Source organism: Scyliorhinus canicula, chromosome 7, assembly GCF_902713615.1.
Source record: "Scyliorhinus canicula chromosome 7, sScyCan1.1, whole genome shotgun sequence".
NCBI lineage: Eukaryota > Metazoa > Chordata > Chondrichthyes > Carcharhiniformes > Scyliorhinidae > Scyliorhinus > Scyliorhinus canicula.
Window position 1 is genome coordinate 164,891,371 of NC_052152.1, and position 22,668 is coordinate 164,914,038.

A 22,668-nucleotide genomic window follows, 5' to 3' on the forward strand; every position below is an offset into this window, starting at 1 on the left:
GCAGTGCTCCATTCCTACTGTTGGAGACTCTATTGAGCAACAGTCAAGTTATGTGCCTCATGTCCTAAGTTATCCAGGGACTATAATGGCAATAAAAATCACCAGAGATGTAGGGTGAAATCTTCCATTCTGAAGTCTATTTTCGGTGGCAAGAGCAGAAGCCAGTGTTTTTTGTTGCGGGTGGGAGGGGTCGGTGGGGAGAGGCACTGATCATGCAGGTTCGATTCCCGGCTTGGGTCACTGTCTGTGCGGAGTCTGCACGTTCTCCCCGTGTGGTGCGTGGGTTTCCTCCGGGTGCTCCGGTTTCCTCCCACAGTCCAAAAATGTGCCGGTTAGGTGGATTGGCCATGCTAAATTGCCCTTAGTGTCCAAAAATTGCCGTCAGTGTTGGGTGGGGTTACTGAGTTATGGGGATAGGGTGGGCTTGGATAGGGTGCTCTTTCAAAAAGAGCCGGTGCAGACTCGATGGGCCGAATGGCCTCCTTCTGCATTGTAAAATTCTATAAAAATTCTATAACCTTACTGTGCTCAGCTCATTACTTATGCAACTTTGCGGATCATGGCGAATCTCATGGTGAGGATGGGCAGGAAGGATGCCCTTCCCGCCATTGCTTGACGTATTCAAAGGGCATCTGGACAGCTTTCCTCTCTTCACCCCCCCTTAACCTGCCTCCCAGGACCTACCACCACTCCACTCTTCCACCCTACACCCCTTTCAACCTTCTGCTACCAGCACCCAATATGAGTCAAGTAGTGAAGGAGATAAACATGATGTGAATTCACCTGAAAGTTGTGGGCTTTGCAAAGCTAGACCTGCCTTTAATCTGCCTTTCAAGTCTCGATAACAGAATTCCTATAGTTTCTAGAATTCATCCCAAAGTCAGAAAATGTTTGGCCTCACGCCGAGGTAAGGTAAGTCCTCCTGCTCCACTGCTGGCTGGACCAGAAGGTTCCAACAGAAAAGTGTGCTGCTGGTTTGCCATTGTCCATTTTACACAATCACACAATATCAAAATTAACCCTTTCCCAATCCGCCATGTGCAGTGACGCAGGAGATTAACCAATCAAGCTACAAAAATATACTGGACACTATTAACTATTTCAATAACAAATGAATAACCTCTTTCTGAACTCAAATATTAGTGGCTCGTTTTGAAATTAAATGAAAATCACTTATTGTCACAAGTAGGCTTCAAATAAAGTTCCTGTGAAAAGCCCCTGGTCGCCACATTCCGGCACCTGTTCAGGGAGGCTGGTACAGGAATTGAAACTGCACTGCTGGCATTGCTCTGCATTACAAGCCAGCTGTTTAGCCCAACTGTACTAAACCAGCCCCTGGTTTTTATTTTTAATTTAGCTTTACAGTCAATATATTGGTTGGTGCATCCACTGCAGGAAGATGTATATCGTTGGGATAAAGAGTTTAGAAAAAAGTAAGGGGCAGAAACACATGGGGCGGAATTCTCTGCTCCCGCGAAAAATCGGGAAGGCCGTCGTGAACTCGGCCGAGTTTCACGACGGCCTCGGAGGCCGCTCCTCTCACCTTATTCACCCCCACCCGGTGGGGCTAGGAGAGGCCCTCCGTAACTCTCGGCCGCTGGGCCTTGACGCTTGCGTCAAGGCGGCGCGCCGAGACTGACACGGCCGGCGCGCCTATGTGACGTCAGCCGCACATGCGCAGGTTGGCCGGCTCCAACCTGCGTATGCGCGGCTGACGTCACGATGGCTGACGGCTCAAACCTGCGCATGCGCGGTTGCCGTCTTCCCCTCCGCTGCCCCACAAGACGTGGCGGCTTGATCTTGAGGGGCGGCGGAGGGGAAAGAGTGCGTCCCTTTGAGACACCAGCCCGACGATCGGTGGGCACCGATCGCGGGCCAGCCCCCTCCCAAGCACAGGCCGTGGTGCTCACTCCCCTCTCCGCCCCCCACATGCTTCAAACCAGCTTGTGGTGCCATGTTCACGATGGCAGCAACCAGGTGTGGTTGCCGCCGTTGTGAACCAGTCACGAACGGCAGGCCGCTCGGCCCATCCGGGCCGGAGAATCGTCGGTCGCCGTGAAAAACGGCGAGCGGCGATTGTTCCAAGCGGGGGGTGGGAGTATCGCGGGGGGGTGCCAGGGGGGCGTGTCATGAGTCACCCGGCCCTCCCGCAATTCTCCCACCTGGCGTGGGGAGCGGAGAATCGCACTCATGGTACTGATGTAACTATGATGTAATGACACATGAGTAAGCAACAGGGATCGTGAGGGAGATTAAATCCAATCTCGTGGAGTGTTCCTAAGATGCACACAGAGCACAAATAATAATGGTTTTAACAACCCTGAAGAACCCCATCTAGACTCTGAATGGACGATGAAACATTATGGCACAATACAGCGAGACCCAGAAAGACTCCAAGAAAAGACCAAACAAGGCTTTAGATCCTCGAAAGAAGTCAAAAAGAAATTGATTGAAGACTCATTAAAAATATTTGGAGCATCTTTTGATGAGGCGGTGGAGTTATGGTATTGTCAATGGAATAGTAATCCAGAGACCCAAGGTAATCATAGAATTTACAGGGCAGAAGGAGGCTAATCAGCCCATTGTGTCTGCACTGGCTCTTGGAAAGAGCACCATACCTCCGCCCTATCCCCGCAACCCGTAACTCAGTAACCACACTTAACCTTTTTGAACACTAAGGGTAATTTAGCAAGGCCAATCCACCTAACCTGAACATCTTTGGACTGTGGGGGAAACCGGAGCACCCGGAGGAAACCCACGCAGATAAGGGGTTGCTGTAGTGCATCTTGCAGTTGGCACATACCACTGCTACTGTGCGTCAGAGGTAGAGGGAATGGATGTTTCAGGAGCTGGATTGGACGTCACTTAAGCAGGCTGCCTTTTCGCAGATGGGGTTTGCTTTGTGTGTTGTTGGAGATGCACTCATCCATGCAAGTGAAATGAAATGAAAATTAAATGAAATGAAATTCGCTTATTGTCACAAGTAGGCTTCAATGAAGTTACTGTGAAAAACCCCTAGTCACTACATTCCGGCGCCTGTTTGGGGAGGCTGGTACGGGAATTGAACCATGCTGCTGGCCTGCCTTAGTCTGCTTAAAAATCCAGCTATTTAGCCCAGTGTGCTAAACCAGATATTCCATCACATTCGTGATGTAAGCCCACATCCCATTAATGAATATTTTTTTAAATCATAGGTTTAGAAGAAGCAAGACCCTGAATGCACAATGAAGCATCCGCTGATCCAGGAATTTATTGGTTCACTAGTACTTCCTTAACTGTGATACAAAGTTTATTTAACTTTTGTTGTGAGTTCATGGTCAGGGATGTAAATAGTTGGATAAGCTAAATTTTTTGTCCAGCATCATACAAATTGGCATTCTTATTTAGGTTCACCAGTTTATTCTATTGTTTGTGTCATTTGATCTCCACATTGGCTCAGATTTTATAGTGATAACGATGGCACAGTAGTCAATGTTCATTGACATTAGTCTGTAAAAGCTGACAGCAATTTGGAAATATGCACATATGCAGAATAATGTGTAAATCCAGAAGATGCTACCAGTGATTTTAGACTATCCCAGAAGTTGTGCTGCTGAGTCCAATCCTTAAGCAATCAGTGAATTGAAAAAAACTTTAACTTTAACACTGTCAATCTCACATTAAGAACATTTGAAAAAAATGGCATCTTGTTGAACAAGATGCAACTGGGTTTTAGCAGCCCATAAAGTTTATAATTATTGTCAAATTTCTACAAAGGTAACATTAAAAACTAGACATATTTTAAAATGATTTTTAAAAAACCATGTTTACAACATTTTCGCTTCAATCTTAATACAATCAAAATTACTTACTTCCCCATCTGAAATTTTAAATTAAATGTAAAGGGTTTCAGCACTTTTAACTTCCTGATTTGCCGTCTGTGAGAATACTTCAATATGATCTATTGACTGCTTACCTTGCTTCCTGACATCAGTGTTGCTAAACACCTGGAAAACCCCTTAATGCAGCAATGTATATAAACTGCCATCAAGAAAGGCGAAGATCATGCCACAGAGGACGATAGTTCTTTGTGAGCAGTTCTCTGCAAGGTCAGGGTTGAGTGCAATTGCTCCGCTGCTGACCACAAAATTCAACTCATTCTCGCAATATATATTATGTCATATTAACCTCCATGATAGAATAGTGTGTTTTGATCTCCACGTTATTACAATGTGTTCTAATCTTCGTGTATTGTATTCGTAGCTTTTGTCCATTCTCTTGGGATCCGCTGTCACCACATTCTTTGAGAACATCAAAGTGAAGCTTTTCATTACTTTCAGATCTTTGCTCCCAGTGCACAGTGGGCAATCAGCAAATAAAATAATAAATATTTTATGGTATGTTTATAGTCATTTGTGTTAATGCCTTTCTCTTTTAAAATGTTTTGACGAAGGTTGTTTTTTTGTTGCTAGCTCCCACATACTTCTTTAATCTCAGCAGTCGTGGGAGGTTTACATTAGTCATCAAAAGATCCGTTTTATATCCAATAGATCTTCGTCGAGAACCACCTCCTTATTCTGAAAGCCTTCTTTATGCTGTCTGCTCACCTTTGTAGATTTTTCACTATCCTTATCACTTTGTGCTGGCACAGGTAATATGGCTCATTTTAGAACAACTGTAGCTGTTCTGTCAGATTTCACTGCCTCTTACGTCTGATCAACTTGTGTAGAATGGCACATGCCAAATATTTAACGGGAACTGTGCAACAGCCCTGCTTAGTTCAGAAAACAGAATAATATGCCTACAATGGAGAGGGAAAATTGAAGAGCAGGTTTATATCTTGTAAAACTGAGTCATCACGATGTACTAGTAGTTTATTTTGTGGTTGTAAGCATGCTCAAATTATGGTCAAAGGTAAGAGAAATCTTATTTGGGGGATGCAGGTTTTATAATTAGTATACAAAAGCAACTCAGACAGTAAATGAATGGCTCAAATGAAATCATTTTATGCTTCGCTTTCTTTTAATGGTTGCCTGACAGCACTTTATGGAGTCTTTATTCATTGGTTTCACTGAAATATTTCCACCATTTCCAAGTAAAATGGCACTGCCTAAAGTGCCCAGTGTGGTATTTAGCCATGTATAGGTGGGTCCTCCGCCTGTGCTTAACTCTTTAATTTTGGTTGGGATGCAGCTGAATCACTAAAATAGATTTCAGTGCTCTCAGAAGAGAGAGTAAAATAAAAATAAAAAGTTTTCATGCCGCTTATCATTGTTTCATGATAATATGTCAACCTATGCTGACAAACGTACTTGTGGACATTGGGTAAGGGTCTGTTGTGAAGCCCTTTCAATATTATCTTAGGTTCAAATGGGCAAGGCACCGAAGGGTAACTGGTTCACGTACGACTGTATCCTAGCAAAAGTTGTTCCCTTCTGGAGAGGGCAGGAGAAAAACTGAAAGTAAAAGAAAAGAAAAGAAAACCCTTATCTACCTGACCTTTGCCAGCAGACACCTGGACACATATTAATAAGCTGGACTAAACTCTCAACACCACACTTGCAAAATTGGGAAAAATATGATAATTAGAATGTCAGATTAATTCTAGATTTTACAACTGATCAAATATCGAACTAGTTTCATGGCATAATTTATTTATCTAGTTCCATATATCAACAAAAAGTCAAAAGGTGTCCTGAAATATTAATATTAATATCAATCTCTAGCTGGTAGGACAAAAATGTCAGGAGTACTTCTCAGAAATCATTATTGAAAGAATATGATATGCGGCTTGGAACCGTAGGCCTGGAGTGACTGTGCCTTTTGCAATAATAAAAAATTGAATCTTGATATTTGAAAATAAAATACATATTCAGATAGAGGATTTTGAAGCTAACTGCACAATAAATTGAAGAATGCCACACTGAATTCTGATGTGCAATATGAGAATTTAAGGCATTCTTATATTCAGTTTGCAAATTCATTTGTCTGTCCCTGCATGGAATAGTAATTCTGTGTAAATGAAGCAAATGTACATGTAAAGAGTTTCCTCAGGGATTCTCTCATCTTGCATCTGTAAGTTTGGCGACAATTTAACAGAAACTTCTACCAGAGTTTCGACCAAAGCTATGAGGTAGAATGAGAGAGAAGGGTCACGGAAACTCCTGTTGATAATTTACATTTTTTATTCAGGACAAGATTGTGGCATTTTGCACTAAAATAATTTTTATGATTTATTTTTCTTGTGTAATGGGAACTTTTGGGTTTCCTTGGGTCTCAGACATGCATATACTAAAACCTTGCAAAACAATGAATCACTTGAGTGACAGGTTTTCGGGGAGTTGTTTTTTTTAATCCTTGGTTCTTCACTCTGGTTTCTCAAAGCCTGCAACTTTCAGGCTTTGCCAGCTCACTCCCAGCGAGTATTAGAAGCGGTCAGAGTTGAAAGATCTCTGAGGGGGAGGAATCCTCAATATCAACAATAGAGAGAGAAAGATAGAGAGAGGCCAAGTTTGTGACCAAGCAAGCAAGCATGAGCAAAAACACTTTGCCCAAGTTCAAATAGGGGGAAACTCAGCAGTTTCTATTGATGGGATGGATGGATTCAGCTAAATAACCTGTTATCTCTTCTGGAATAAATGGACAGATCTCCATCATCTGATTAGGGCAGGACGGAATATGGTATATAGTTATGTGACGGTTATTTTATTATACTTTTTATCTTTCAGTTTATAGCATTGAATCTCTTCATAGTGAGATTGTTGCACAATTCTTGGAGGATAGAGAAATGTTCTCTGTCCAGAAAAATACAGATTTCTATTGGCTTATAAATTGGAACTTGCCTATAAACATTAAGCTATTGCTGTTTATCATTTGTAAAAGTACTAATTTTAAAACATTAAGCTATTGCAGTTTATCATTTGTAGAAGAACTAATTAATATGAACTAATTATTTATAATTGCTTTTATCAATCTTAGATGAATTGGACTTAAGCATTTAAGCTATGCTGTGGTAGATACTGAAATTACATCACGTTGCTGAAAATGAATGATTTGTACGAAAAAATTGTCTAAATTTCAGTTGCCCCTCAATTGTCATGGCTACATAGTTCATTCACTTTCTCTGTGACTCCTTGCTTGTTTCTGATTTGCAGCTATATAGTGGAGCCCCATAACTTCCCACTGATCTTCAGCACGATGATTCCTCTTAATCTCTAATTAACACGATGTGGAGATGCTGGTGCTGGACTGGGGTGAGCACAGTACGAAGTCTTACGACACAAGGTTAAAGTCCAACAGGTTTGTTTTGAATCACTAGCTTTCGGAGCACGGCCCCTTCCTCAGGTGAATCGAGTACAGTAAAAAGTCTTACAACACCAGGCTAAACTCCAACAGGTTTGTTTTACATTCATTAGCTTTTGGAGCACTGCTGCTTCCTCAGGTGAATGAAGAGGTGGGTTCCAGAAACATGTATATAGACAAAGTCAAAGATGCAATACAATACTTTGAATGCAAGTCTCGTAGTCTCAAAGTGTCGGATTGTGTAAGTGGAGCATCTACGAGGCAGAGAATATCGTGGATAGCACGTATAGAGAGGTAGTCACCATGAAGGCCCAGGCTCCACAGACAAGAAGGGAATGGGTGAGCACCAGGAAGAGCTAGAGGACCAGGCATGCAGTGTAGGAACTCTTGTGACTATTTCGCTGCACAACAGATATACTGTTTTGGATACTCTGGAGGGGAATGGCCTCTCAGGGGAAAGCAGCAACAGACAATTTTGTTGACCATGGTTGGCTCTGCTGCACAGAGGAGGAGCAAAGAGTGTGGGAATGCAATAGTTGTAGGAATCCAATTGTAAAGGGAATAGATAGGCATTTCTGTGGCCATAAACAATACTCCAGGATGGTATGTTGCCTCTCTGGTGCTAGGGCCAAGGATGTCTCAAAGCACCTACCAGACATTCTGAAGGAAGAGGGTGAATAGCCAGTGGTCATGGTACACATCGGTATCAATGACATATATTTTAGAAAAATGATGAGGTCCTAAAAGCCAAATATAGGGTGCACGATTCACCGATTACGGGAGTAAGTGTCCACGCCATTGTGACCGCCGTCGCGTTTCACGATGGCGCGAAACGGGCGCTTGCAGTAGGGATTCTGGCCCCCACAGGGGGCCAGCACAGCGCTGGAGTGGTTCACACCGCTCTAGCCTTACATCCTGGCGCCGACTGGGGGTAGCGCCAACCCGCGCATGTGCAATGGCGAAGCGCCAACCGACACATGTGCGGTTGACTCACAGAAGGCTCCGGCCCCGACACAACATGACACGGGGGTTCTGGGGCCAGAAGCGGAGCAATGTAGGCCCAGGAGGGGGGGTGGGAAGAGGCCGGCCCGCCGATCGGTGAGCCCCGATCGCAGGCGAGACCCCATCGGAGGTCCTCCCACCGGTAAAGGGGCGCTTTTCCTGCCCCACAGGCTGCCCCGACCCTTCGCGCAGAGTTCCCGCCAGCAACGACCGGGGTGAACGGCGGCGGCGGGACTCTGCTGTTTCCACGCGGCCGCTCGGCCCATCCAGGCCGGAGAATCGGCAGCCCGACCGCGGATAGCGGCCCGCGACCGGTGCTGCGCCAAACGCGCCGGCGCTAATGGCGCCGATTCTCTGCATCTCGGAGAATCACGCGCCGGTGTCGGGGCGGCGTAGCGCAGTTGCAGCGATTCTCCAGGCCAGCGCGGGGCTGGGAGGATCATGCCCTGGGAGTTAGGAAGTAGGTTGAAAAATAGGGCCTCAAAGGGAGTGATGTCAAGATTACTGGGCCTGGCTGACAGACACCAGTTAGGGGAGTGGGGGAGGTGGTGATCCTAGTTTTAGAGGCCAGGGGAGGTTTAAAGGGTGGATATGGCCTTGTATGGTGCCTCCCTCTGGAGGCAATGGCACACGGGTACCCCAAAGGAAGTATCCGCCCCCCACCTTGTCCAAAATCCAGTCCTAAATAAGATAATGGAAAGGGTGCGGGATTATAGAAATTATCGTTCCTGATATAGGACATGATTTTATTTTACTGATATAGGACATGCTTTCATTAGAGAATAATTTTTAACATGACAATAAACGAAAATAAAATAAAATAATTACTGTAAAATGTAGATTACTCCAGGTGTTTATCATTCAAATACAGATATTTTATTGTGTTGCTCAGTGCATTAACTTCAGAAATGCAATTAGATTATGAATTGTGTAATTAAGTTCTTCAAAATTATTTCACCATTTGTCTTTTTCGAACAGAGCGCCGACTAAAGGGCATCATTATTACAAAACTGCAATCTTTATGAGCACTGTAATTAACTCAAATTGTGCTCATGACAGATTTACAATGATGTCGACTTATTGCACAAGTTTTGGATTACAGTTAATTGTCATTTTACACAGAAAACCATAATGTGTCTAAAGTAACATTTCGTCAGACTTAATTTGAAAAGATGAAAACAAATTAATAGTTTTGTGTTTCTATGGGTGGCGTAAAAACACGCTACAATTCTCCCAATGGCAGTTTAATGGCAGATCAACCTCCCCGCCGGCTTGTGCGTCAATGCCATTGTATTAAAACAGCTGTCCGCTGGAATCCCATCAGACCTTCCAATCTTGCGTCACACCAGTGGGAAATTAATTTGGTCACATAAGACAATCCTCAGTTTGCAAGAGACTTTGAGGCGAATGCAACATACAAACCCTACCTGCCATATTTCTGCATTCCTGCTCGCCATCTCCATGCCAAACTGGTTTTCATGGACAGAATCGTGCTTCTGGACTCATGGGGCGCGATTCTCCCGACTTACGAAAAATCGGGAAATCGGCGGGAAAAACGGGCGCGTTTGACGACGGTCGGGAAGGGTCCATTTCCCGACGTATTCACTTCCGGGAAATGGGCTAGTAACGCGGCTGCATCAATTAGGTGCGCCATTACGACGGAACGCGGCGGCGACACGAACACGCCCACGTGACGCCGCCCGACGCCGTAAAAAGGCGTGGCCGAGCACAGAATCTGTCGGCCATGATGTCGGAGCCCAGGAGAGCTGCCCCTCGGTTTGTTGAGGCTGATGTGGAGGCGCTGCTCGATGCCGTTGAGCAGAGGAGGGGCAGCGTAGAGGGCATCACCAACCTTCCGGCGTGGTACGCCAGGCCTGGCGTGAGGTGGCTGCTGCCGTTAGAGCTGTGGGGCAGACCCCTCGCTCTGTAGAGCAATGCAGGAAAAAGCTGCACGACCTCACCAGGGCTGCCAGGGTAAGTGCCAAGAGGGTGCCCCCTGGTCACAACCATCCCTCCCCCCTTAACTTAATCACCCACCTGCCCCCCTGGCACGGGGGGGGTGGAGGGGGATTGGGACAGAGTTATTTGAGGGTGGTTCACAAAGTTGTAACAGACCCAGCGCTCTGGCCTCCGTGGAGAGATGCAATGGTCTTATGACAACTTCACCCCCAAACTGTACCAGTATCTGAATGGACTGCTGATACCTGCCGTATTGTAATGATCTACCTATGTCCCCTCCCCCAACAGGCCAAGTCCGCTCACAACACCCGTGAGCGGCACAAGACTGGAGGGGGTTCGCCCAACCTGCACCCCCTGACCACATTTGAGCTGAGGGCACTGGACCTTGTTGAGGGGTCTGGCACCCGGGAAGTCGCGCTATGTGAGGTTGGCGGATCTGCAGCAAGTGAGACAACCCTCCTTGACAAACACCCACCCCTCCCCCATCCTCTGTCCCTTCACACACCCTGCCCACTGGGATACCTCCCCCATCCTCTGTCCCTTTACACACCCTGCCCACTTGGACACCTCCCCCATCCTCTGTCCCTTCACACACCCTGCCCACTTGGACACCTCCCCCATCCTCTGTCCCTTCACACACCCTGCCCACTGGGATACCTCCCCCATCCTCTGTCCCTTCACACACCCTGCCCACTGGGATACCTCCCCCATCCTCTATCCCTTCACACTCTGCCCACTGGGACCGTCCAGCGGCCGGCCGAGCGAATCTAAATAACCCGTTTCATTCTCTTTCCTAGGACGTGATGCCGAACGACCAGGGCCGTCTGGCTGCAGACGGACACAGGCATCTGCCCCCACCTCACCTGGGGCCGAACGACAGAGTGTGCTTAATCAGCGGGGAGTCCCATCCTCCCCAACCCAATCTGCGGAGCAGGACGCCCAGAGGGTGGCGATGCCAGAAGCCACAGAAATGGCCAGCGAACACCCTGCGGACTCTCAGCGGCCCCATACCATAGAGGAGGCGTTAAATACAGACGACCTCGGGCTTGCGGCACAGCTATCTCCCACACCATCCATCATACCAGAGACACTCACCCCGGTGGGCCTATTTAGTGAAGAGTCTCCTGGGTCACTGTCTGGTTCGCACATCACAGCTGAGCAGGTACAGCAGGTGGAGGTCTGAGCAACCGAGGGCCCGGGCTGGCGGAGGCCAGGCCAGGCCCAGCATGCAGCTGGCTCCCAGACGTTTTCAGAGTTCCTGGAGTTTCTCAACCCACCCGCACAGCCGATGCCTCAAGAAACCCAGGGAAACAATGACGGGATGAGGGCTGTTTTCCAGACTCTGCAGACGCTGTTAGAGGAGTCGAACCGCGTCCACGAGCAGGGAGTGGTGCCGCTCATGGCAGAGACCCAGGCTGACACCGCACGGGTGGCATCCGCGGTGGAGGCAATGGGTCAGGTTATGCAAGGCATTGGGGTTAATGTGCACGCGTCATCTTCGGCCCTGGACAGGGTTGCCCTCTTACAGGCAGCAATGCGCCAGAGACAAAACGACATTGCCGGCGCCCTGCGGGCCTTGGCCGAGTCTCAGCAGGTCATGGGCCAGTCGCAGCAGTCAGTCGCCGAGAGCATCAACCGCCTGACACACGTGCTGGATGGCGTTGTGCACTCACAGGTTCAGGTCGCACAGTCCCTGGCGGGAATGTCTAACTTCCTGGACTCCGTGTCTGCAAACCTTCGGATCCTGGTCGATACCGTCGCAGGCCTCCAGGACTGGCAGCGCCAGGTGTCGGTGGCACGACGGGGCACCTCCCCGCTCGCACCTCTGTCCCAAAGTGAGGCCCGTGGGCCACCGGGCTCCCCGAGGGAGGAGGAAGTTTCGGGACCCGTCCCATTAACTCCATCACGGGACGTCCCGGAATTCCCGGCCTCCCCCCGTCCCATCCTTGGTGCATCGGGTGGGCAGCAGGCAGAGCAGGGTGGCACAACGTCACCCGAGACGCCCGCAGAGCAGCCTGGCCCATCAAGGCCGGGTCGCCCCAGGAAACGCTTGCCGAAGGAGAAACAAGTCGAAGGGGGCGATTCGCAGCAATCCTCCTCCACTCCTGCTGTATCATCTGGGGACTTACGTAGACGTAGTGTTAGGGCCTGTAAGGCAACAAAGTGAGACACAGAGTAAGTTGGCACGGGTGAAGGGCACAGTTTAGTTGTAGGGGCTAGGGCACCTGTAAATGTTTGTTCACATTAAACGCACTGTTCCACCTTACTTGTAATACCGTGTGATTGTTCCACAGCCACAGGAATCGTGATGGTGACCGAGTGTCGCTGGGGTTGACGAGTGGTGAAACTTCGGTGCCGGGTGTGCAGTCCCTGCCCCTCCCCCCACCCCCTCCCACAGCTAGCCCACGCGGGCACGTAATGGAGTGTCAGTGACGAACTCAGCGGCCACCAAGGTGGATGGTTCAGCTATTGCCGTGGGTCAGACTCTCTCTAACGATTCTGAGCTCACAGCTCTTCGCAGAGCGGGCTGTCATCATTCCACATGGCACTGATCACACCCGCTGACACAGCCATCAATGTTGTGCCATACCGTCTGGACCCAGTGGTAAGGGTGATGTCGAAGTGGAGCACTGTACACTGAGAGGGAGTGGGGGGGGGGGGGGGGGGGGGGTGCTGTGGTGGTGGCAGTTATGTGTTGACCCTCTGCACGACTAGCGATGCAGGTGGTGGTTTGGTGTTCAGCGGGGATGTCACATGCGACATGTGAACCGTGCTGCCACCAAGGCGTCGCGTGCCCGCCGTCCTTGCCGGGTCTGTTGTGCCGCCTCCTGGGCATCACCAGCACCTGGGTCGTGTCCGCGTGCTGCGCCCGCCACTCCGCCAGCCTCCTCCTCCTCCTCCTCTGTGCTGGCACCACTGCCACTGGCTTCTCCCTCCGCCTCCTGCAGCAGGTCATCTCCCCTCTGCATCGCGATGTTGTGCAGCGCACAGCAGACCACAACAATGCGAGCGACCCTGTCGGCCTGGTACTGCAGGGCCCCTCCGGAGCGGTCCAGGCACCTGAATCTCATCTTCAGGAGGCCAAGGCAGCGCTCCACCACACCCCTGGTTGCTGCATGGGCATCGTTGTATCGTGTTTCCGCTTTGGTCTGAGGCCTCCGTATAGGCGTCATCAGCCAAGACCTCAGCGGATAACCCCTGTCGCCTAGCAACCAGCCCCTCAGCCGGGGGGGGACGTCCCTCAAACATCGCAGGGATGAACTACTGCGCCAGTATGTAGGAGTCATGCACACTCCCTGGGAACCTTGCACAGACATTCATGATCCTCATGTGGGGGTTGCATACCACCTGGATATTCATGGAGTATGTCCCCCTTCTGTTTGTGAACACGTCCCTGTCCCCTGCAGGCGGGCGCATGGGGACGTGAACACAATCGATTGCCCCCTTCACCCTCGGTATCCCGGCCACTCTGGCAAATCCACGAGCTCGTGAGTCTTGACTTGCTTGGTCCTCGGGAAAGGTGATGTAGATGTTAGCGATGGCATAGAGGGCGTCGGTCACATCCCGGATGCAACTGTGCACCGATAACTGGGAGATCCCAGAGACGTCCCCGCTCGGAGACTGGAAGGAGCCGGTAGCATAGAAGTTAAGAGCGACTGTCACCTTGATGGCAACCGGGATCGCGTGTCCTCCCCCCGTTCCACGTGGGGCGAGGTGCGCCACGAGGTGACAGATATGTATCACCGTCTGCCTACTCAGCCGGAGTCTCCTCCTGCAGGTGATGTCCGTCATTGTTAGGAAAGAGACCCGGACACGGTACACCCTCGGCCTTGGTCGTCTCCTCTGGAGCCATGGCTGCACCCTCACTCTCTCCTCCTCCTCCTCCTCCCCCCCCCCCCCCCCCCCCCCCCCATGCTGCTCGACGACTGGCAACTCCTCGGCCCTTCCCTCTGCTGCTGCATCTGGACTTGCATCCACTGCGGGTTGTGGCTGTGGATGCTGCTGCATCTCCAAATGCAGTGCAGCGGCCCCAACCACTGCGCAGAACATAGCCGTTCTGTTCGCAGACATTGTGCTAACCTACAGAAGGGTGGTGGGGGGCAGAGAAATGGGACATGTTAGACGGAGGTAAGTCGACACCTCGGCAGCCGCCAGCCACGGGATACCTGTGTGTCCCGATGGCCTGGACGCGCTGCTGACACGCGGGCAGCCTAACCCCTGGTCACTTTCTGCATCCAACGGGCAGTAAACTATGTCCTCCTCATGGGTGCGTCAGTGGCCTGTGGCCATAAGCCACAGGGCAAACAGCGGCCTTGCCCTTGTGACCGGCACGCCATGGCATGGTGGCAGACATTTTGTTACGGGGTTGGACGGCTCACTCGCTCACTCTCTCCCTAATACCCCCCCACTCCCACTCCCCCCCCTCCGTCTCCCCCACTGCCCCCCTCCATCTCCCCCACTCCCCCCCTCCGTCTCCCCCACTCCCCTCTCCGTCTCCCCCACTCCCCCCCTCATTCTACCCCACTGCCCCCCTCCATCTCCCCCACTCCCCCCTCCGTCTCCCCCACTCCCCCCCCCCCCGCTCTGGTCCCCCCTCCCGTTCTCAGGGATGCCTTCCCCGTTGTGGCCAGACTCAAGCGGTGCGCCGAGCGGTGCACTGAGCGGTACGGTCACCTCCTGGAAGCAGTCGTCAGCCAGCACGACTGGTTGACGAACTTAAAAAGCAGGTGTGTTTCACGCCGTGTAAAGAGTGCGCGATTAAGTCGGGACTTCAGCCCATCCGGGCCGGAGAATAGCGGGGGGGCCAAAAACTAGAGATTGTGGTCGTGTCGGGGGCGCGTTAGAGGCGTTTGGCGGGAATAGCGACTTGGAGTCTGTGCGGGGTTCGGAGAATAGCGGGAGGGCGTTGGACCAGCGTCGCCGTAAAAATTTGCGACGCCCGCTATTCTCCGATTTATCGTGAGTCCGGAGAATCGCGCCCATGGAACCTCCTGTGTCACTAACTCAGATCAGTACTGCGTCTGGGGTTGGAGATTGCAGGGGTCTCTATTCCCCTGGTGCCACACACCAGTGTCCATCTGGACAGCACAGTGCTGCAGGACTCACGCAGCTACAATGACATAGGTCTGAAGTTCGACTGGGGTTGGGGTGCCAGGTGAGGCCAGGGTAGGTGGACCGGTGTGGGCTTACGAACACAATGGGAACTGCCAAACTATCTGACAGTGCAGTTTGCGTTGCTTCTGATGTAGATTCGTCATCCATCACGTTGTTGTGAAAGTCTTCTCTGATTTTCAAGAGTGTGCAACGATTTCTTCTCAAAACCAACCCACCGTCTGTCTGTACCTGGTAGGAATGAGGTGCTTTTTTTTGACCAATTTCCTGAATCTTCAACTCTCACAATGTCATCACTACTCAGAGTGGTAAAGGTCTAAATTCTCTATCATATAACTGCTTTTCTTTCTATTTAATGTTTTGCATTTCCTGAAGTACCACTGCATTCTCCTCCTTCTTTGCCAAATATGGAAGTGTGGTACGGAACCTTCTATTCATGAGTAACTCTGCTGGTGATCTACCATGTGATAATGGTGATACGCTGTAACTCAATAGTGCGAGATATGGATCAGATTGGCTTTATTCAGCAATTGCTTTATAATATGTACACCTTCTTCAGCTTTTCCATTGGCTTAAGGGTACAATGGACTCAAGATGACGTGATTGAAATCAAATGTTACTGTGAAGTGTTGCCATTCTTTACAGCTAAAACAAGGACCGTTGTCACTCACGGTGACTTGTGGAATTCCGTGTTGAGCAAAAATTGACTTGGTATGCAGTTGTACACTGCTTGCCGTTATGTTTGATAGTCGAGCCATTTCAGGATAGTTTGAAAAATAGTCTATGATCATTAAATAATCTTTTCCTCGTAGATGAAAGAGATCAGTAGCTACTTTCTGCCATGGTGCCGTAGGTAAATCAGATATTTGCTTGGGTTCTCTAGTTTGCTTGCAACGATGCGTCTGGGATGTGTTACAACAACTGACCATCCTGTCAATCTCTAGGTTTATACCTGGCCAGTAAACAGAATCATGGGCTCTCCCTTTAAATTTTTCAATCTGAAAATATCCTTCAAGTATCCTCTTAAGTACATCCTTGCGAAGAGATTGAGGTATGACTATAGTGTTCAAGTGAAGTACCACTCCATTAATGATACTGAAATCAGATCTTACATCGTAATTCTCCATTCATTGACCCTTGGGCCACTGTAATTTGATATTCCTCATCACCTCTTGAAGAGTTTGATCCTTCCTGGTTTCTTCTTGGATCCCATGTAGTTTTGAACCTGATACTGGGTAGTAGTGTTGAAATAAGATTGACATGCAGATCTATATCCCCAGCAATCTCACCACAAATACTTTGCATCCGCGCTCTCGATAATGGATCTGATAAGAACAAATATATGCCTGGCGTGTAGATGAAATTGAAGTCATAACATTGTTACTTCATCATCAACCTCTGAATGTGCAGAGACATCTGGTTGAGATTTTTTTTCGATGATGTTCACCAAAGAACGATGATCTATCTCAACTATAAAAGTTGGAAGCCCATAGACATAGTCATGGAATTTCTCCAAGCCTATAACTGACCCAGGCATTCTTTTTCGATTTGAGCATACCTCTGCTCTGTTGACGTCATGGATTGTGATGCATATGTGACTGATTTCCAATCGTCATGCTCGAGTTGCAGAAGAACTGCTCACAGACCATCTTTGGACGCGCCTGTTGACACTTTAGTCTGCTTGGATAGGTCAAAACAATGTGAGAACTGGCGTGGCGGTTCGTGAAGTCTTGAGATTCTTCCACTCTTGCTCATGTTGATCAGTCCAAGTGAAATCCGTGGTATTGTGCTGGAGGTCATGCAGATGTGTTGTTTTTCCTGACAGGTTTGGAATGAATTTCCCTCAGAAATTGATCATACCAATCACTCATAAGATGGCTTTCTTGTCGTGTAGTTTTGGCATGTTGAGAATTGATTGGATTTTGTCCTTGTCAGGTTCAATGCCGTGTGATGATGAGAGCTCATCACCTAGGAATGTGACTTCAGTTACTCCAAGTTGGCACTTTTGCTGTTGAACTACAGCCCATTTCACCTGATGCTCATTAGAACTTTAAGCAACCTCGTATTGTGCTCTTCTATGGTTGAACCCCAAACAATGATATCATCCACGTGCACATTTTTTTAAAAATGTTTTTTATTGGGTTTTGTACAAGTTATAAATACAGGTATATACCATGCAAAGCAAAACACATAGGGTCTCGGAAATATAACCGGACGGGGAGGTCTTTCCTTCCTTCTCTTTTATTCTTTCCTTTTTACAGATCATCTAACTAGGTTGGAGGGTGCACCTGGGTGGTGTCCTCTAATGCTTTTTACATTCTTTTGTGCAGTTGCCTCGACATACCCCGTTGCTTGTTTTTCCTTCCCGTTTTTCTTTGCATTCTCTCACCATGCTGTGGTTACTGTCACTGTTGTCTTCCTCTGTGCTTTCCCCCCTCCCGTTTTTGTTATCTTATCTCTTCCCCTTCTGGCTCCCCATTTTTGTTCTTCCCCCTTCCTCCCCCCTCCCTCCCTTCCCCCTGTTCCCCCCTACTTCACTGCTGCCCCCCCATTCTTTCTTGCTGGGTTTTGCTACCTCACCTTGCTTCCCCCCACCGGGTCCACCCTCGCTTTCCTCTTTCTATCTTGTCCTGGCTATTTATCCCCAGCTCCTGGCTACTTATTTATTTATGTGTTGGCCACAAACAGGTCCTGGAACAGTCGGGTGAATGGCTCCCATGTTTTGTGGAAGCCCTCTTCTGACCTACAGATGGCAAATTTGATTTTCTCCATTTGGAGAAATTCTGATAGGTCGGACAGCCAGTCTGCAGCTTTAGGCGGTGTTGCTGACCACCAGCTGAGCAGGATTCTACAGAGGGCGATCAGGGAGGCAAAGACAAGGGTGTCCACCCTAGTCCCCATGAAGAGATCTGGCTGGTCTGATTCCCCAAAAACCATATCTTTTGGGCATGGCTCCACCCTCATCCCCACCAACTTGGACATTGCCTCGAAGAAGGCTGTCCAGTACCCAGCAAGTCTGAGGCAAGATCAGAACATGCTGGCGTGGTTGGCAGGACCTGCTTGGCACCGTTCACATCTATCTTCCACCTCCGGGAAGAACCTGCTCATTCGGGTATCATCCACGTACACATGTACACCTTTTTTAAAAAATATTTTTATTGAAGCATTTGCAAAATTTTTATAACAATAACAAACAAAGCAATAATATCATAAACATCAACATGGTAAACTAGACATTTCCCACCCAACCCCTTCTGTACACCCCTTAACCATATTGCACCTACCCGACCCCCCAATCCCCCCTTCAGAATGCTGCTTCTGCTGACATTTAATTTTCCCCGAGAAAGTCAACGAACAGCTGCCACCTCCGAGAGAGCCCCAGCATTGACCCCTCAAGGCAAACTTTATTTTTTCTAGCTTGAGAAACCCAGCCATGTCACTGACCCAAGTCTCCACACTCAGAGCCAACGAGTCCCTCCACATTAAAAGGATCCATCACCGGGCTACCAGGGAGGCAAAGGCCAAAACGTCGGCCTCTTTCACTCCCTGAACCCCAGGTCTTCTGACACACCAAAGATTGCCATCTTTGGACGCGGCACCACCCGCGTACCAAGCACCTTGGACATTGCCTTGGCAAACCCCTGCCAGAATCCTCCAAGCTTCGGGCATACCCAGAACATGCGGACATGGTTTGCTGGGCTTCCCGCACACTTTGCACATCTATCTTCTACCCCGAAAAACTTGCTCATCCTCGCCGCCGTCATGTGTGCCCGGTGTACCACTTTAAACTGTATTAGACTGAGCCTGGCACATGATGAGGAGGAATTAACTCTGCTTAGGGCGTCCGCCCACAGACCCGCCTCTAACTCCCCACCTAGCTCCTCCTCACACTTGCCCTTCTGTTCCTCCACCGGGGTCTCCTCCGCCTCCAACAACTCCTGATAGATATCCGACACTTTCCCCTCCCCCACCCAGGTACCGGACACTACTCTGTCCTGTATCCCCCATGGCGAGATCAGCGGGAAAGCCAACACCTGTTTTCTCAGAAAATCCCGGATTTGTAAATATCTGAAACCATTCCCCGGCGGCAGCTTGAACTTGTCCTCTAGACTTGGAAAATTGCCGTCTATGAATAGATCTCCCATCCGTCTAATTCCTGCTCTCTGCCAGCTTCGGAACCCGCCATCTATCCTGTCCAGCACGAACCTGTGGTTATTGCAAATCGGGGTTCAGACTGACGCACCCTTCACCTTCCTAAACCTCCTCAATTTCCCCCAGATCCTCAATGCCGCCACCACCACCAGGCTAGTGGAGTACCGGGCCAGCAAGAACGGCAGAGGTGTCGTTACCAGTGCTCCCAAACTGGTGCCTTTGCATGACGCCACCTCCATCCACTCCCATGCCGACCCCTCCCCCATTACCCACTTCCTAATCATCGCTATATTCGCCGCCCAGTGGTAGTTGCAGAAGTTCGACAGCGCCAACCCACCTTCCTCCCGACTACGCTCCAACAACATTTCTTCACCCGCAGGGTTTTATTCGCCCATACAAAGCCCAAAATAATCTTGTTTACCCACTTGAAAAAGGCCTTAGGGATGAAGATGGGGATGCACTGGAAGACAAGCAAAATTCTGGGGAGGACCGTCATTTTCACAATCTGTACCCTCCCCGCCAACGAAAACGGGAGCATATCCCATCTTTTAAAGTCCCCCTCCATCTCCTCCACCAGCTGGGTTAGGCTGAGTCTGTGTAAAGCCTCCCATTTCTGAGCCACATGTATTCCCAGGTAGCGAAAGCTCCTCTCTACCACCCTGAGTGGCAGCTCCTTCAGTCTCCTCTCCTGCCCCCTTGCTTGGATCACGAACAATTCACTTTTTCCCATGTTCAATTTGTATCCCGAAAACCTGCCACATTTGTACCTGCCGAGAATCTGCATAACCTCCCCCATCCCCTCCACCGGGACATGTGTACACCTTCGATGCCTTCGATGCCTATGTGCTCCATGGCATGGTGAAAAATTTCTGATGTCGAAATTATGCCAAACGGCTTTCTCAGTAAGCAGTACTATCCAAATGGTGTATTGAAAGTGCAGTATTTTGTACTTTGTTCCTCTAGCTTTAGATGCCAGAAACCCTGAGATGTGTGAAGTTTAGTAAAGAATTGTGCACCAGCCATCTCAGATGTGATTTCCTCACGCTTTGGTATTTGATGATGTACTCTTTTGATATTCTTGTTAAAATCGTTAGGATCCATGTATATGCGAATATCGCCGTTCTTTTTCTTTACACAAACCATGGAGTTTACCCAGTTGGTACGTTCTTCTATTTTGCTGATTATTTTTGATTTTGTCATTCTGTCTAGCTCCTTTTTGAGGTGATCCTGAAGAGGTGCAGGTACTCTTCTTGGTGTCTGTATCACAGGTTTTGCATCCTCTTTGAGTTGTATCTTGTAGGTGAATGGTAGTGTACCAAAACCTGTGAACACATCGCTGCATTTGCTGATAATGTTCTCAGTGCCATCGGAGTGTTGATCCAATCCGTTGTGGGTGTTATATACCAACTGCACTAGACCTAATTCTTCACAGGACTGATCATCTAATAATGAATCCGAGCCCTCAGATACAATATGGGATGGAATAAACTTCTTCACTACCACACTCAGGTCACAAGCACCAAAGCATTTAATGCTTGAACCATTATAATCCCTCAGAGATATTTTGTGATTTCTTCTAATCAGCTGAAATTTTACATTTTTAAAATCAGTCATGCTGATTAAATTGGCTTTGACACCAGTGTCTAACTTCGATTGGACCACAAGGGCTTTTCTCAGTAACTTCATTTGAAGCTTACTTGTGACAATAAGCGATTTTCATTTCAGTACCGTTCACCTCACGCGGTAGCAGCCATTTTCCCTCATCAACTGCATTTATTTTAAATGGAGCATCAGTTTGCATTTTCTTAAGTGCTTGTAGAAGCCAGGTATTTCCAATACACCTAATATAGGTAAAAGATAGCTGTTTAAGCGTAAATATTAAGCCCCAGTTTTAAAATGAAAGAAAACACATATTTTGCAAACTCATAGTCATAGTTTTAAAGTAACACAGAAGTCTGATAAGACAAACACTTTTCATTACATTTCTCCAAGGACAAGGGCTGAATCCATGATCAAGAAGGTGGTTCGCCCAGAACGAAGCTAGCCCATTGCACTTCGGGTGTGCTGACGCCTGCGATGTCCCCAAATGCGGGATACTCGACTGCAAAATATGTGTTTTCTTTAATTTTAAAACTGGGGCTTAATATTTACGCTTAAACAGCTATCTTCTACCTATATTAGGTGTATTAGAAATACCTGGCTTCTACAGTGCTGGAGAATTTTTTGAAGTTTTCAAAAAATTATTCTTCTGTGTCACTACTCCAACAAACAATGATGCTTCATCACTGGAGACTGTATCTTCCACCGTGCTGACTGGTCTGGGGTTGAGCTTGGTGTAACAATTCTGAGCAAAGTGATTTTTTTTCCCTTTACATTTGGAACAAAACATTTAAAATGCTGGACACTGCCTTAATTCGTGCTTTTGACCACATCTTTCACACAGAAATATTTTGTCCTGATCTTTAATCTACTCGTTGATGAAAAAAATCTTTTTTTTCCAGAAGTTTATTTTGGAAACAGCGGCAACCCAAGAAGACGTCGTCATCACTGAGAAGCTTTTCAGGATGTTGTGCTGCTAGCTCATGATCCTGACAAATCTTAACTGTTTGTTCCAAAGACAGCTCTGATTCCCTCAGCAACCATTCCCTCACCTTATATTCATTCACACCAAGTACAATTTGGTCCCAAATCATGGCAGGTTCCACTGTAGAAAATGTACAGGTTTTAGCTTTTAACTTTAAATCAGTGATGAAATGATCCATGGACTCTCCTGTCTTCTGTAAAGGTGATCTGAACACATAGCGTTCACAAATATAATTCTTTTTGGGGCTGCAATGGGCATTAAATCTTCAAGTTACTTCATTACGTTTTTTACTATCTTCATTGTTTATAAATTTAAACGTATTAAACCCAATTGTTTTGGGCCCTGCCGCTGTGAGGAGCATCGCTACCTTACATGAATCGGATTGATCTTCTAAATTTACTGCAGTAAAAAACAGATTAAATTGTTGTTTAAACACTTGCCAGTTGCTGTCCACATTGCCATAAATGCTGAGACTCTTTAATGGCTTCAACAACTCCATGCTATTAATTTTGCAGTCTGAAAATCTTCAAATCTCTGTGGCGGGCTTGTTATTTTTTTCTCAATGTTTAATACCATTC

The 22,668-nt window shown here is 48.1% G+C and overlaps 1 pseudogene; it reads left to right on the top strand.

Moving 5' to 3' along the window:
* Window positions 1-21,487: 21,487 nt before the first annotated feature.
* Window positions 21,488-21,639, top strand: LOC119969785 (annotated as a pseudogene).
* The last annotated feature ends 1,029 nt before the right edge of the window (window positions 21,640-22,668 follow it).